The sequence below is a fragment of the Lycium barbarum genome, chromosome 9 (assembly GCF_019175385.1).
Source record: "Lycium barbarum isolate Lr01 chromosome 9, ASM1917538v2, whole genome shotgun sequence".
NCBI classification, from domain to species: domain Eukaryota; kingdom Viridiplantae; phylum Streptophyta; class Magnoliopsida; order Solanales; family Solanaceae; genus Lycium; species Lycium barbarum.
Window position 1 is genome coordinate 2,686,032 of NC_083345.1, and position 16,829 is coordinate 2,702,860.

Consider the following 16,829-nt stretch of genomic DNA (forward strand, 5'->3'; position numbering starts at 1 on the left):
ATAACAATTTTCTATTCTTAATTAATAGAGCATGAGAATTCTTCTCTTATTTAAGATGGAATGAAGATGGTTGCATCAATCTACCACTTTCAATGCGGTCATCAAACTAAATTCTTGCATACGATAAGACTATAACAGTGCTATTTTATTCTTGTGTTCTTCCAATGATTTAAGAGGGTGATATTATTTATTTTCTGTTGTTTGTACCAATAATTCCCTTTTCGGTCCTCCCAATTTTCTATTTATCTTTTTATTATCTATATTATCATTCCTCTTTTCTATTATTTTATCAATGATCTCTAGCGAGAACACACAAATAGAAACTTCAAAATCCCTTAAAGTAAGTATTTCTCTTAATCTCAAATTTATTAGTATTAATGAAAAACTTGGATCTCAATGGGAATTTTGGATTGAGATCAAAATTCAATTTTTTTTATAATTTCTTTTGTTTATTACTCCCTTCTGTCCATGTTTACTTGTCTATATTTGACTTGGAACACTCTTAATAAGCAATAAATAAAATGAGAAATGAATTGGAGTACTTAATAATGAGGGTAAAATAGGTATAAAATGGTAAACTGTGTCTTGGTTTATCAAACTATATAATTTACAAGTAAAAATGGACATATATTTTTAGTATAATGGACAAATAAAAATGGACTGAGGGAGTGTATTATAAAAATTTATGTTATTCTATAATTGTTAAATTTAATTTAAATCACTTTACTACTTAAATTGTGATAGAAATTTCGTAAGCACCTCTGAGAAAAAACATGAAATTTATGATTTATTTTTGAAAACTTTTAGTTTATCTAATTCTACATTTACTTATGGGTAGTATTTACCTATTGGAGAATTTTTCTATTATTTTTCTTATTTTTATTGGTGTAATTCCCTTATTGAAAATGTTATTTTGCTTGTACAAATTCATTTTTTAATATACATAAGAGATGCAAGTCTTTTGGTGAAAATGTTGATTTTACTTCTGTTGTTTATGGGTGTTAATGAGTGTGATTCCTTGTTTAAGATGCTAATTATGTTCCTTTCTTAATTTTTGAGATGTAATTTACATATTTGCAAATAAATAAAAGTCCTATTAAGTTGTCCCGAATAAACTAAAAAGAGATGGACCCGACTCAAATACAAGTTCCTAACAAATTGTACATTGAAGAAATCAAATCCTAGATCTGCCTCTGGCAGAGTCAGTCCCAACAGAATTCAAAAGGAAAACGCAAAAACTCCACAACTGACGCCGCAGTTCAAGGCATCTGACGAAATGGGTATGCGGGTAAATTTTTAACACGGTATGGGTAGCACACCTAATTAAATTTTAGGGGGTATAACTCGGGTAAATATTTTGTTTTTAATAGGTAGTTTTTATTGTTTTCCCAACAAGAAATTAAAGTTAGCATTCACGAGTCCACCTGGGACTACTAAAATAGCAATCGTATACAACAAGAATTTTATATTTGATGTTGATTCTTTCATCCTTGTAAACGAAAGCTGGGAGTTATATGAGCGATAACTTCCATTTATAACTCCATGAGAACCACAACAATCCTTATACGCTTTTGGTCTTGGAATGAGTCAACAGCTAGACTTCACGAAAGTGAAGCATAACATTTTCTCCTTAAGAATAGCTATTTCATAAATAATATTGTTCTTAAAAGTTTTTAAGAATTATAGATATTCATTTCATTATTCGAAGAAGATTAAATAGTGTCTTCTTTTATCTATGATGATACAAACTTTTCTAATATCTTCCCAACTACTCCTATAAAACTAACACACGAACCTACCTAAGGTCAATTCGATATTGTCAAATAAACAGAATAGCGGAGGACTAAAGAAAGTCCTAATTACTGAAATATAAGTTCAACGGATAATAAAAAGTATATCGAAACGGACGAATGGTGAAACGCAATTTCAAGATTTAAAATTGTTACTGGGTTTAGCGAGAGGGTGATTTATTATATGCATTTCATAATATTTTAGAAAAGTATACATAAATTGAGCTGAAAGCAATGACGTATTTAGCTTATTTCACAAAATTCACCTTAGATTAACATCTGAGTGTAATCTAGAAATAACTTTTAGGGATAAGGAAAAGCTCATTTTTCTTATGCATTGTAATTCCAGGCCTAACATTTGTGTCAATATCCTCTTTTTTCATCCCAGGAGGTAACTCCCAATCAAATGCGTAAAGAAGATTTGACAATGCAAGTTCTGTGGAAACAACCCCAAGTGTAATTCCTGGGCACCCTCTTCGTCCTGCTCCAAAAGGAATTAGCTCATAGTCTTGTCCCTTGAAATTAATATCGTTATTCAAGAATCTCTCAGGTATAAATTCTTCTGAATTTTCCCATATTTCAGGATCTCTTGCAATTGCCCATGAGTTAACATGAATTATTGTTCCTGGCTGAATTTCATACCCGTCTAGTGTGGATTTTTCCATTGATACTCTTGAAACTAGGAGTGGAACCGGTAGATACAATCTAAATGTCTCTTTTATAACTGCTTTCAGATAAGGCATATTTTGGATATCATCTTCATTCACAATGCCTTTGTTTCAAATTGATTTTCTGATTTCTTCTTGAACTTTCTTCATGACTTTTGGATTCTTCATCAAAGCTGTCATTGCCCATACTATTGCAGCTGAACTAGTGTCTGATCCAGCAACTAATACATTCTACACACAAAAAAAATGACGAGGAAAAGACAAATTATAAATTCATGGAAATTCTCAAGGCAATAATAAACACAATTGTGCTACTTATTGCAGTATAGTAAAGGTGGTAAAATCGATCTATTTTTTAATAATCCACCCAACAAAGTTTAAACTAGCTCATTCATTGATTGATGCAAGACATTAAATAAGAAATGACCCATCAAGATGTTGGGTTTGTGCAACCCGATAAGTCAAATTGCAGACCAACCTTAAATATAACAAAATCAAATTTGAAGTAATCACTATACAAAAAAATGGGTAATTTGCGGAGATTGAAAGTAGCAATTTATTGGGCGAGGGGGTGTTGTTTAGCCTCCTTAAGCAATTAGTGGAGGCTAAAACCCCCCACAAATTACCTTTTTTTTTTTTTTTTTTTTTGTAATGGATATAGTTAATATTTAGATAAAAGAGCTGTCAGATCATTTTTAAAAACAAACAGAAAAAGAGAAGGGAGTTCGGGTAATGTTGGGGTTGAGTTACGACCGTCGTTTGAACTAGCTATCTTAACCCAACATATTTTTACTCGGGGGTGGGGAAGGGAGCCGTGCGAGTTCATGTGAAATAGGTAGATTTCAGACATGGAAATTACCATTAGAAGTCCTTTTATGTCATCTAAAGTGAGATTGATTGGTGTTGATTTCTCTTTCTTCAATTGAAGCAAAAGATCAACAATATCTCCTTCCATGGATTTTGGCCTATTAGGATTGAGATGCTGCTCAATCAGTTCTTCATAAAACTCATCCAAATCGTTGAAATTCCTCTCAAGTCTATCTGTCAGTCCAGTAAGTTTATCAATCCAACTTAAAGAAGGAAAAAAATCAGACACAAAAAAGCTAGCCATGAAAGCTTGAGCTTCGGCCAGGAGATAATCAAATCTCTTTCTTTCATGTGCTTCTTCATCAAACCTGACACCAAAAGCAACTCTACAAATAATCGTACTAATTAGTGAAATCATTAAATTGCTCAAATTTATAATTTGTGAAGTGGCAGCTTGTTGAGATATTTTCTTAATCATTCTTGATACTTCATCTTCACGAATTGGACTATATAATTGTACTTTCTTGAGACTAAATAGATGAAGCACACAAATTTTTTTCATTTCTCTCCAATAGTCATTATAAGGTGAAAAGACTATGTCACGACCGTTATAAGATAATTTTTGCTGGCCGAGAATAGGAGGTCTACTACAATATACTAAATCTTGTGTCTTGAGTACTTCTTTGGCTAATTTTTTTGAAGAAACTACAACCATTCGAGCTGAAGCAAGTTTCAATGAGAAGATTTTTCCATATTTTTTGGAAAGTTTCCAAAAATAGATATGAGGTGTTAAAGTGTCATATTGATGCAAATTTCCAATGAATGGTAGGCTAACAGGACCTGGTGGCAGTGTGTTTCTTCCTCCCGTTTTGACTCTAGAAAGAACGAAAATGAGAATGATGGGTAGGGCTGCAAAAAGTAGTAGAAGAAAGAGCATCATTTTGTTTGTCTACTTACCTACTCACTTGATATGTCTTATATAATTGGATCTTACGTTAAACTTTTCCCTTCTTTTTCTTCAATTATTGAGTATAGTAATTTTTATTCAACTAGGGTGTGTTTGGTACGAGGAAAAATATTTTTCACGCATGTAGTTTTCTTACTTTCTAGTGGTAAGTAAGCAGAAACTATTATCCCAATTAGAACATTTATATATAATTTAGGTAAATAATATGGTGTGGAGAGAGGGGTTGGGGTGGGATGGGGGCGGGGAGGGAGAGGGGTGGGAGTGAGGAGGAAACCATTAGTGTGGAATGCCACTTGTTTTTCCTATTCACTGGGAATATTATTTTCCTAATTTTTAAGAAATTTGATTTTCTAAGAGAAATATTTTTCAAAACATCTTGACCTATTAAACATGATAAAATTGAAAAATAATATGAAAAATATTTTCCTCAATTCTGAACACACCCAAACAGTGTAATAGTTGTCTGGTCACCTAAAATATAAGGGATAATCTCGAAGACTTTTTCGCTACGTAACTAAATCCAATCTTTTAGTTTAAGACATTACACTTATCTCGCTTATCTTGCTTCTTTTTTTATAACAAATCTCTTTATCTTAATGAGAAAATGACACCTGGCTAATTTTCCCGACTAAAATATTTTTTTATTTACTAATACTTGATTATAGTTTGATATTTTGGGAGCGACTAGCGAGTTAGATTTTTACTATAAAGTTGGAGAAGGTAGATACTTGATGCTTTTCAACCCATTCAAGAATTCAAATCTTTTACGTAATTCATTTTCATGTTTTGTTTTTCTTGTTGGACCATTTCATACGAACCATATAATATAGTTACAAAATTGAACGATGAAAGTGAAGTGGGAAGAAATATTAGTGAACTAATGGCAGTACCTATCACTCAAATCAAGTTTAATGCAACTTTCCCCCTCAAATCATGTTTGATATTCATGTTTTTTTCTCCATTGCAACAAAAAATTACCAATAACAAATTAAGGCTTTTTTTTTTTTTTTCTGACTTCACATAAAGCTCATTTAAGGAAGAAGAGCTTCCTAACAAGATATTTTCATATTCTTGAACTCAACGCCTCTAATTAAGATACGTAACAGTTGAAAATGACACCTACTGTAAAGACAAAAATAATTCGTCTGGAAAATTAATGCTTGAAAATAGACCTTTGTCCTCTAGCAATCAACAATTTACACGTTTTCTAGATATTTGTGTCACCCAAGAGTCCATTACATTCATTAAAGATGATGCTTCAAAAACTTGTGGAAGCGAATCTATAATCAAAACAAATGTATCGTTAACGCCAAAATCCATAATTATTAAATTTATCATCAAAACAATTGTATGTTGCACGACTTGTGGAAGAGAATTATTTCAAGTGAATTGTGGAATTTCCCTTGTGGAAGTGGATATTTTTAAACAACTTGAACTGATAGTTGTAATTAAAAATTCTCATGAAACAGATGAAGACCTTATTCCTAAAACTTACTGAGGTTCTCTTACTACTCATAGTACTTTTTCAATTACTTAAATCTTATCACCGGCCGTTTGTATTTTTTCACAATTTTTTTTAGAAAACGTACTTTCACGCACTCATTACGATGTATTCATGGAAAATTAGTACGGTTTATTTGGATAATAATACTAACGAACTAATTAACACCCTTTAAGTGGATCGACCCAATAATAACATTTCATCAACCTCCACTTGTGCATAAGAGACCTCTCTGCTATTAAGTACTTTTTTAGGAAAAGATAAAAATATACTATGAGCCTGTTTGGATGGGCTTATGTCTATAAGTTGTTTGCAGCTTATAAGCTAAAAAAAATAAGTTAGGGTAGTCTAACTTATTTTTTTGGCTTATAAGCTGCTTTAGATAAACTAAATCAAATGAGCCCAATTATGTTTTTGAGCTTATTTTAAGCACAAAATGACTTTAAGCTGGCCAGCCAGACACTCAAAAAAACTGAAAAGAGCTTATAAGCAACTTATAAGTCAATCCAAACAGGCTCTATATAATATAATCACCACTGACGATAACTTAAGAAGATCAGGGATTCATAAGTTTAAATTTTGATGCACTAATTATTTTAATTTTTTTACACAATCATTAATTAGGTAATACACGTAAATTTTATGATAAGTACTCGTAATTAATTATCTTGTAAAACTGGTATGGAACCTTATATGATATAATTTTTGATAGGATGAAAAAAAAAAATCTGCCGGTACACATGAGCAAATTTGTGTTATTTTTGGGCACGTGAACCCATGATCTTTTTGCAAAATTAGATAATTTATGTATATATTTTCTAGAATTGATCTAGTATTACCAGCTGGCACCCCCGCTATAAAAGGCTTAATGATGCACTTGTTTAAATACTTAGTTATTTATCAAGAGGAACAGGAATCAATTCTCACTTTAATGCATTTTTTTTCTCCTTTCTTTAATTAGTAGTGCATCATGTTCTAAAAATTCTAAATTCATCTCTACCGGTACATATAATTTAGATCCTTTTATAAGAGATTGCTTGATGCGTGTATAAATTGGCAAGTCCTTTTTCCAAACAGCATGATGGAATCATGGAACCTGTCCCCTTCTAACTAACAAAATTCCATACGGTCACAGCTCTAATGCTTGTCAATTCTAGATTCAAGCACCCACTTAGGAAAATTAACGATAGAGATTATATATTGTTTAAGATTAGAGATAAAGATTAGAAAAAGAGAGTTGGCTTTGCGTAGTTCTTGCGTAATGCATTGGTCATATTTGTTATAGAAGGTATGGTAATATTACCAAGAACAAGGGAAACAGAAAAATAACACATCGAATTAACATTGCATCATGGCAACAAACCACTACTGAACACCAGGGTATTTTTTGTGTATTGATAAGAGAAATCGGAACCCGTGTCTGTGTGTATAGTTAAGGTGGCAAAGTTGGGGTGTTAATTAGAAACGGCTTTCACTGGGAATGAACCTTAGCTTGTACTTGGACATATTCGGGGAAGCTTATAATATCTAAAATAATTTTTCCAAAATGGATTAAGCCCCCATTGTACCTCGCCGGTGCAAATCAACTAATTTTGCCATCTCACGTGCGCAAGGTCACTCCTTTTATGTTTTCAATAATATTTCTATATATAATAAGTACCATGGAGGGACGAACGCAACAGTTCCTACTTGTACCAACTGTTTCACGAATTGTACCCGCATTAAATTTTTGTACCATGAGCTATATAATTTGTACATTTTATCCAATTATTTTATATCCCATGTAGATATGTGTCATACTACTTAATATTTATTCCCTTCTCATGTATAGACGTATGCACTTTAAATTTAATTCTCCGACACATTTATTTCCTCTGTGCACTTTTATTTGTTCACTTTTGACTTTTCGTATTCTAACTAAATATTTATTTTCTTCTCATGTATAGACATATGCAATTCAATTTTAATTCTCCTACACAAATTTATTTCCCCATGCACTTTAATTTATTCACTTTTGACTTTTCACATTCTTAGAGAATTAATAAATATCACGTGGATATATGCCATAAATCTCACGTGGATATATGCCATAGTACTGAAAAATAATAAGTGTCATGGAGGGACGAACACAGCGGTCCCTCCTTGTACCCATTGTTTCACGAATTGTACCCGCATTAAATTTTTGTACCATGAGCTATATAATTTGTACATTTTATCCAATTATTTTATATCCCATGTAGATATGTGTCATAGTACTTAATATTTATTCCCTTCTCATGTATAGACGTATGCACTTTAAATTTAATTTTCGGACACATTTATTTTCTCCGTGCACTTTTACTTGTTCACTTTTGACTTTTGGTGTTCTAGCTGAATATTTATTCTATTCTCATGTATAGACATATGCACTTCAATTTTAATTCTTCTACACAAATTTATTTCCTCCATGCACTTTAATTTGTTCACTTTTGACTTTTCACATTCTTTGAAAATTAATAAATCCCACGTGGATATATGTCATAGTACTAAATATTTATTGTTTTCTCATGTATACACGTGGGCACTTCTATTTTAATTCTTCGACACATATTTATTTCCTCCGTGCACTTTTACTAGTTCATTTTGACTTTTCACGTTATTTAAGAATTAATAAATGAAGTACTCCTTCCGTCCCATATTACTTGGTCACATTACTAGACTTAACTTTTCACGTTTTTTAAGAATTAATAAAAATTAAGTACTCCCTTCATCCATATTAACGTAGACATGTGTCATAGTACTTAATATTTAATTCTCTTCTCATGTATAGACGTATGCACTTTAAATTTAATTCGCCGACACATTTATTTCCTCCGTGCACTTTTACTTGTTCACTTTTGATTTTCCTGTTCTAGCTAAATATTTATTCTCTTCTCATGTATAGACATATGCAATTCAATTTTAATTCTCCTACACAAATTTATTTCCTCCGTGCACTTTAACTTGTTCATTTTTGACTTTTCACATTCTTTGACAATTAATAAATCTCACGTGGATATATGCCATAGTACTGAATATTTATTCTCTTCTCATGTATACACGTGTGCACTTCTATTTTAATTCTCCGACACATATTTATTTTCTCCGTGCACTTTTACTTGTTCATTTTTTACTTTTCATGTTATTTAAGAATTAATAAATGAAGTACTCCTTCCGTCCCATATTACTTGGCCACATTACTATACTTGACTTTTTATGTTCTTTAAGAATTAATAAAAATGAAGTAGTCCCTTCGTCCATATTACTTGGCCACATTACTAAAAATATATGTCTATTTTTCTATTATATATTTATCTTCTTTTCTATTTCTATTATCCCCGTTTTACTTCTTTGTCAATACTTTAAACTTGAAGAGAGGACGAACAATAGCAATGCAAATTTGCACCAAATGTTATTTTAATGCTCCTACACATAACTTATTGACTTTTGACTTTTCACGTTCTTTAAAAAATAATAAATCAAGTACATATTTTATCATAATATCCAATGTGAAGGGTAAAATAAGAAGAAGAATTTTTTTTCCTTGATATGTTAACATCGACAAATAAAAGTAAAGGGAGGGAGTGACATTTATTCCCGTTTTCTTTCATTGTCAATATTTCACTTACTTACTCTCCTTTGCAGTCTCTGGTTATTGTTTCTTTAAATTTATAAAATGTATTACTTTATATTTTCATTTCAGAATTAAAAGGTGATTAATGATATAACATATATCTTTCTAATTTTGATTTCTTTGCAACAATTAATATAAAAAATTATAATATATTTTTTAATTAATTTAATAAAAATATTTTAATCCAATATATACAACAAAATGGTTTTTATGTTTGGATCTGAATAGTTACTTAATTGAAATGGATATCAACCTGTCGGTATACATATAAAGTATTAAAGAATTTAAAAGAAAAAATTTAGAATCAAAATATTAATTTTCCCTCATATTCTTACTAATTTTCTTTTACATCAATGAACAACTTTCATTGTCATGATAATGATAAAAAAGTCCGACTCTTTCCATCTCAAAGACTTTTAATTACAACTAAAGTGATTGTACATAACATACATTTTGTATATACAATAACAATTAAAATGCTTTTAAAAGTTATTTTCAAAATACAAACCTTAACGGCTGACTAATTAAAGTGAATAGACATGTTCGGCCAGTGCATCGCACGGGCATGTATTGCTAGTGATACAAATATATGTCAATCAGGTACACACTGTAAAATTTTACATAAAAAACACGCTAATTTTTATAAACAATCACCTAGTCCCTCAAGAGTTAGATGTGAAATTTTATTATCACAAACATTATAACAGAAGTGACAGGGCACAAAACGGGGCGTACCGTTTTAAACATAGGTAATGAGAAACACTCTTCCCATTCATTAATGGATATATCGAAACTTAAGTTATATGACTAGGTGTAGTACTCTACAAATAATTTTTAGGGACAAGGCAAAGAGCATTTTTCTTCTGCATCGTAAGTCCAAGCAAAACATCTGTATCAATTTCTTCTTTCTTCATTCCAAAAGGTAAATCCCAGTCAAATGCATAAAGAAGATTTGAAATTATAAGCTCTACTGTTGCAACACCAAGTGCAATACCTGCAGAGAGACAAATTCAAGATGTATTCTTTATAATTTTAAAATATTAAACTCTTTGTAAAATATGAGTCAGAAAGATGATTTTTAAATGTCATTTCTACTACTTTTCATGATTTTCAAGTAAAACCAATAGTTTAAATAGAAATTTGTGGGTTCAATTGAACTTATCGTGTAAATTATACATCTACTACTGAATACCTGGGCAACCTCTTCGGCCTGCTCCAAATGGAATCAACTCAAAATGTTGGCCCTTGAAATCGATATCACTATTCAAGAATCTATCAGGGGATATTCCCATATTTCAGGATCTCTTGAAATTGCCCATGCATTAATATGAATTATCGTTTCTGGCTCAATTTCATATCCTTCTAGGGTGGACTTTTTCATTGTTTCTCTTGGTATTAAGAGTGGAGCTGGTGGATATAATCTAAATGTCTCTTTTATCACTGCTTTGAGATATGACATATTTTGAATATCATCTTCATTGACAATGCCTTTGTTCCCAATTGATTTTCTGATTTCTGCTTGCACTTTTTTCATAGCTTTTGGATTCTTAATCAATGATGTCATTATCCAAATACTGTAGCTGCACTTGTGTCTGTTCCACCAGTAAATATATCCTACAAAATAATCAAATTGAGAGGAAAATGAAAGATTTAAGATCATCAGAAGTTCCCAAAGTAATAGCTAGATACAGTAGTTGTGTATACAAGTAAGTAATTATGTGTCAGTTTAACTTGTGTACACTGACAGCATAAAGTTAGTCAACAATTTCTACATGCATATAGTACGCAATTCAGTATTTTAGGAAATTAAGATTTAAGTTATGCAAATTGACAATCTACAAAACAATGATTTTTACACAATTAATGTAGTCTAACCTGTAATAACATATTAGTTTATTTTTATTTTTTTCAGCTTACCAATTAATGCTGATCATTAAAAAAGTTAATTACCTCAAACATGACCTAATAGTATAAACATGTTTAAGTCATCCCAGCATAGCACTTAAAATCTAGAAATAAAGCAAACAATTTGCTCTATATATATCAAATCAAATTGACAATCTACAAAACAATGATTTTTACACAATTAATGTAGTCTAACCTGTAATAACATATTAGTTTATTTTTATTTTTTTCAGCTTACCAATTAATTACCTCAAACATGACCTAATAGTATAAACATGTTTAAGTCATCCCAGCATAGCACTTAAAATCTAGAAATAAAGCAAACAATTTGCTATCTCTCTCTCTCTCTCACTCTCTCTCTCTCTCTCTATATATATATAGAAAGATAGATAGATATAGATATATATGCACACACTTATACTATAGACATATATAATTGATCACTTACCATAAGAATTGCCTTTACGCTGTCCAAAGTGAGATCAATTGGAGTAGATTGATCTTTCCTCAATTGTAGCAAAAGATCAATAATATCTCCTTCCATGGATTTTGGCCTATTGGGATTAAGATGCTGCTCAATGAGTTCTTCATAGAACTCATCCAAATCCTTAAAGTTCTTCTCAAGTCTACTTATATTTCCAAATAATTTATCAAGCCAACCAAATAAAGGAAAATAATCAGAGATAAAAAATCTTGCCATCATCTCTTGTGCCACAGTTCAAAGTTCATCAAATCTCCTCTTTTCATGTGCTTGTTCATCATACCTAATGCCAAAAGCAACTCTACAAATAATTGTACTTGTTAGTGAAATTACTATGTTGCTCAAATTTGTAGTTTGTGAAGCGCCTGCTTGTTGAGATATTTTTTAGATCATTCTTGAAACTTCATCTTCACGAATCGGACTAAAATATTGCACTTTCTTGAGATTAAACAAATGAACAACACAGATTTTTCGCATTTCCCTCCAATAGTCATTGTAAGGTGCTAAGCCAATATCATGACCATTGTAAGACAATTTTTGTTGGCCAAGAAAAGAGGGTCTACTACAAAATGCTGAATCTTGTATTTGTGTTACCTCTTTTGCTAATTTTGCTGAAGAAATTACCACCATAGTAGCTGAACCAATTTTCAATGAGAATATCTTTCCATATTTCTTGGGTAGCTTCCAAAGATAAAGATGAGGGGTTAAACTATCAAACTGATGCAAATTTCCAATAAAAGGAAGCCCTGAAGGACCTGGTGGCATAACATTTTTCCTAGCCTTTTTGGCTAGGAAAAATAGGAATTTGAGTACAATAGGAAAGGTTATTAAGAGTAGAAATATCATAATCATTTTTTTCTTAGTTATGACATATATCTCAAACGTACTGCAATTTATAGACCTTATATTAGTTTCTTTTCATATTTAACACAGCTTAAATGATTTAAGGAGGACTTTATATGGACGGCAATCAATTTTTTCAAAAAGGTACGTATTTCATTTGTTTTTCCTTCTCGCATTTCCACTTGAATATGAAGTTTTATACGATAGTCAAAATATTCACAGTGAGTGAGTCATGAAACTCGCATTTATTTTCTTATATATGTACTAGCTAGTGAATTTGACCGCGTGAAAGAAAAATTAAAATATGGCTTTCCCAGTCAATTAAAGTATGCTAGCTATTACATGTAGTAGGAAAGATCACTTTCATTTTGCTTAGCATTGACCAATAATCTAACAAGCAACCCAAAATCGAGAAATGCAATTCATAATTTCATTGCCCTGAAATAACAAAAGTACCAAAGATACAGACTCAGGACGCAATTTGGACTTTAAATTCTCATCTTATCCTTGTAATCGCAAGATAAAGGTACAACTTACACAATCTTGAAAACTACATCTAGAGCCTGTTTGGATGGGCTTATACCTGCAGCTTATAAGCTAAAAAAAAAAAAATTGGGGTAGTCTAACTTATTTTTTTTGGCTTATAAGTTGAAACAGCTTATAAGCTGCTTTAGATAAACTAAGTCAAATGGACCCAATTATTTTTTGAGCTTATTTTAAGCACAAAATGACTTTAAGCTGGCCAGCCAAACACTCAAAAAAGTTGAAGACAGCTTATAAGCAACTTATAAGTCAATCCAAACGGGCTCCTAACCATTAAATCTAGCTCCACCTTTTTCATAGAAAAATCAAGCGAAGAAGCTGCCTATAGATATACATACATATTGTAGGACTAACAAAAGAAAGCAAATGGGAGGATTGATAAACATTGATGTAGGAATTATTCAATATTAAGTAGGGACAATGAAAAGAGAAGATCTTGCAAATAAGATCACTCTTCTTGGTAAAAAGATCAATGTTCAGGTGACAAGATCACTCTTCTACAGGCGATCTATCTTGTCCTTCTCGCTTTACTTCTATTTCTATTTCAAAACTACTCTGATTTCTTCTCAATGCGATACTGGAATTCATCACTACAAAAAAAAAAAAAAAAAAAAAAACTGCTAGACTGTGAAGCAAGTCGACCAAAGCTCATCGAACTAACAAAAATAGTGTCATAAAGTGATTAATAAAATCACCATCAACGCAAATGTTGACTCTCATTGCAAACTTCATTATATCGAATTCATGTTATATATTATTTTCGAACTTTGAGACTAAAATATTTGCATTGAAATATCGTTAAGCATAAGGAACTTCAAGCTCCAATAGATAAAACTGTTGAAAAAAATCCTATGCCAAAGGGCAAATGATCTACCAAAAAGCTATTATCAATATGATTTTTACTGTCTTGCTTTTCTTATCATTTTAAAATCCTTCCCTAAAGCTCCTTCCTAAGAATGTAGATTGAAACTCTTAAAATGCTAAGTATAACATCTATATGTCCCTATGAGATAACCAAATGAATACAAAAGAACGAAACTACAAGATTTAGAATTTTCGCTCAAGATGTCACGGAACGGAATCCTGCAACTTAAACTTAACCATTTACAATCTTATGTAAATTGTAAATTAACTGTGAGCATCATGTTATTAAAAGAATGTTAAACTAAGAACTATTGTCTGTTCAAAATTAGTTGCGACACGAAGCCACAAATTATTTTAAGCTTTTTCTCAAATATGAATGGCTAAGTTAAAAAATACTTAGCCTTGGATAGTATTCGGGCCAGGCTGCTTCTGCCATCCATTAAAAAGCTCTTTCTTTTGGCATGTTTCATTTCTCTTATTCTTTCACTATCTTCTCAAATAACTTTGTGCTTTTATACATTGATGGGCTTGGAAGAAAATGATGAACCTCGATGATAAGAAAGGACCATCTTAAAAGTAACTCTCGCCGATCTTTCGCTTCTATCTTCAACTGGAAAACTCACCAACTCAGAATTCTCATGGCCCTCTTCTCATGGTAATCTTGAATACTATGTTGCTATTACAGCAAGAGAGAATTGTACTTGGATTCACTGCCGAAGTGTTGTTGGTCTCCTAAAGTGCTGCGTGAAAAACAGATGATGCTTGAATATCAATATATAGTGCTTCTTGATCGTGCTGCTTCCGGTTCTGGAATGATTTCCACACTTCTCCATAAATTGGAGAAAGGCTCTATCCAGGGGCGGAGCCAGCCCATCGGATGTGGGTTCGGCTGAACCCAATAGTTTTTATTCGAATCATGTATTTGTATTAAAATTTTTGTGAAATATGTACAAATTATTAATTAGAACCCCGAACCCACAAACTTCGAATCCTGGCTCCGCCTCTGGCTCTAACACGTCCGTGTAACTGCAATAGTAACCAAAACTTTGATAAAATTTAACTGAAACATCCAACTTATGTGAACTTACCTTATGATCAGACCAGAAATGTCATAGCACTTCCCAGTAGACAGCAAAAAGTCAATTACTTTCTTTCCAAACCGAAATTTAGAGAGCTGCGCTTACCCAGTGTACACCCAAAGGGTAGCGCGGCTGCGGGTTTCCATGTCATAAAAAAAAATAACAACTTCAACTTTCCATAGTATTCCTTTTGAAACCAAAGTATGAGGATTTTAATAATTATAGGTCAACTAACTTAACCCAGACCCAATAAATTTAGAAAGTAAAAAAAGCACGTTAAAAAAAAAAAATCAAGCCAATAATATTTGACATCTTGCAATAATAAGTTTCAACGGTAGGTGTAGACATGTGATTTTTTACCTTTCGGGACGTTTTCACTATCTTATTGATTAATTTTCCTTTTTAGTCAAATCTTGGACATTTTTAACTTATATTTCTTTCTTTTTTAGTAGGTTTTTATTACAGAATTTGAAAACCGACGTCTCATTTTCAGAATATAAGTTTTGTTTTCATTCGTGACAAAAGAAAGAAAATTTCCCAAAAAAAAATACTTTTTTTTATATCTATTTTAGTTAATTTTCAAGTTAAAGATTGTAACAAAAGAGTATCGAGTAATTGAGTATTTTAAACTTACTTTTAAATTAAGAGTAATATTTTTATCAATTAAACCAAAATTAGAATCAATAGTGTATTGTCACTTGACAAAATTTCACTCTTCCACACAAAAAGCACAATTCCTTTTGGGAAGGAATATTTCATTCTTCCTCCCCAAGATATTTTTTACACATGGACATTTGGGGAAAAAGAAAAAGAATGAGCACACTCAAAATCCTACACCTAGACACACTATAAATAGCTAAATATAGGCAAAAAATCAGCCGCAACTTTCTTTTTCCTCACAGAGAAAAAGTCTCTAGTTTTAACGCCCAAAAAAAAAAGGCATCGATCAAGCTTTTTTTTAAGCCACATGAAAACATCAGCTTCATCTTCCAATTAATCACTACTCAAAACACTATAAAATAATTATATATAAAAAAAAAAAAACTCTCCCTTTCAAAATCTACATCTTGTTTGGGTTCAATTTCGTTTGAGGTCGATGTCCGGCAAGATCTTCGACGAAGCTCCGGTCAAGGTTTTGGTTCCATTTTTAGATTTTCTCTTTCACCCTTAACTTGTAAATGTTTCTATAAATATTTTATCAGCAGCTTCTTTTTATGTGTCATGGTTTGCATGCTTTCATTTTTCTTTCTTCGTTTTGCTCATATTTGGATTTTAATTGATTTATTACTTTGGGTTGTGGTTACAAATGTCGGATCATCCATAAGAATTCTTCGAGCCCAGACCATTATGTAAGACCCATTATTAATTAATTAATTGTGAGATGAGCGAAACGAGATGCGAATTATTTCAAATCTCGTTGTCAAAGGAAAGAAAAAGAGTGGAAAAACCAAATTGTGAGGGAGCGAGATGGGTTTTGCGAATTTATTCAAAACCGGTGGTCAAAAGAGTAAAAATTAATAATAACCCAATAATTTTAAGTCTCGGATTTTAGAGACAAAGAATTGTCTTTAACGCTAGACGAGCTTTAGGCATGTTTCAAGATATTTGTTTCGATTAAGAATGCGGTTACGCATCTTATTTCGAGACCTTTTTTTAATAACTCAAGGATGCGGTTACACACCTTGGCCAAATTCATTTTAATAATTAATCTTGTTTTGAGTAAGAATGC

General features: G+C 31.6%; 2 pseudogenes; both read right to left on the reverse strand.

Moving 5' to 3' along the window:
- Nucleotides 1–1,924: 1,924 nt before the first annotated feature.
- LOC132610918 (6,7,8-trihydroxycoumarin synthase-like) lies at nucleotides 1,925–4,312 on the reverse strand (annotated as a pseudogene).
- A 5,597-nt stretch (nucleotides 4,313–9,909) lies between these two features.
- LOC132611074 (5-OH-xanthotoxin synthase-like) lies at nucleotides 9,910–13,191 on the reverse strand (annotated as a pseudogene).
- Nucleotides 13,192–16,829: the final 3,638 nt, after the last annotated feature.